This window comes from Stomoxys calcitrans, chromosome 5 (assembly GCF_963082655.1).
Source record: "Stomoxys calcitrans chromosome 5, idStoCalc2.1, whole genome shotgun sequence".
Taxonomy (NCBI): Eukaryota; Metazoa; Arthropoda; class Insecta; order Diptera; family Muscidae; genus Stomoxys; species Stomoxys calcitrans.
In genome coordinates, this window is record NC_081556.1 from 76,460,931 (window position 1) to 76,462,511 (window position 1,581).

Here is a 1,581-nt window from a genome sequence, read left to right on the forward strand (position 1 = left end):
TCATGGAGTGGGTACATTTCCGATCTTGCTCTGGCCTCACATCGCTATGTGAATAAAGTCACACTAAATATATAGCAATGTGCTGTGCGAACATAGACAGCAGTGGGTCACAAGCGTCGTCGTCTACGGACTATGTGACCCCCGACCTCTCCCGTGCGGCAATATACGCAACAGCAACATCCCAGCCTCCATATTGCAAGGCCATTGCCGGAAAGTGTATCATTGGCAAGATCGACGAGACCAACATCTGCATCTTACACAGTTGTCACGGATACAATGTGTTACGAAAGGCTCGCTCAAGAAATGGAGGTGGGGGATTGGCCTTCATGATACACCATTCCGCGCAGTATAGACCCATATTGCCTGCGCCTGGCGCTAGTGATCCCTACATAGAGTGCATGGGGATAGCAATCAGGTCCGGTACCGCCGAAATGGAGCTATACAACATGTACATGTCGCCGGTTGGCAGCTGTGTCCCAATTAACGGCCAGGCTTACAAGCCCGATATAAGTGGGCGACTATCTGGCCATAATCGTCTGGTTCTAGGGAACTTTAATGTGCATCACAGACAACCACCACATATTTCTCACCATCGATCGACCACCCGACTTTATAACCTCTGAGCGCCGGACATTTATCAATCAGAAGAGGCCGATTGGACTGGCTTTCAGAGAGTACACCAATCGGGGCTTCAGTGAACTGTTATCCCCCTCGGATGTGTTAGTTACCGAGAGTAAATTCCGAGACATCATTAACGCAGCAGCTGTTCGCTTTATACCAGCCGGTCGAATACCCCAAGTGCGGCCCAATTTTCCGGCGCAGGCAGTGGTACTCCCAGACAAGCGTGATGAGATTCGTTTTACGGACCCCACTAACCCCAGAATCAGTGCGCTGAATCTGGAAATAAACAGGGTAGTCAACGAACATAAGCGGAATTTTTGGCTGGGACACTTGGAGCAATGTAAGTTAGGCACCGGGTTTGGCAAACTGTGGTCTACTGTTAAGTCAGTCTCGGGATGACAGGACCTCATTCACTTTTGTCGACGTAACCGTAACTGATCCGAAGAAATACGCCAGGGTGTTCAACCGTCAATTTATGGTGTATCCCGAGAGTGAGAGGGCAAGGAGGAGAGTCATTCGCCGTATCCGTGGTCTGCGAGCCGATGGACAGCCATCACAATTTAGAGTGGGCGAAGTTACGAATGTCATCCATGGCGCCAAATCATCCAAACCATTGGGCCCCGACGGTATCACTGCACTGATGCAAAAGAATGTGGATTTACCTGGAATTCAGTACCTTACTACTATCCTCAACTTGTATTGGAACACTCTCATAGTTCCCAATGTCTGGAAAATGGGCAGAGTGATCCCGCTACTGAAGTCTGGAATAGACCCGAGTTTGGGGGAGTCGCATTGTCCCTTCTCTCATCAGTAGCAAAGGCATCATCATGGATTCCAATGGCTGCATAGCACAACAACTGCTTTGCATCCCAACCCGCACACATTTACCGTGGTTTTAATCAACCCAGGCCTTGTGATAGGACTGACCTGCCAAAGGTATTCGACACTATTTGAGGACAT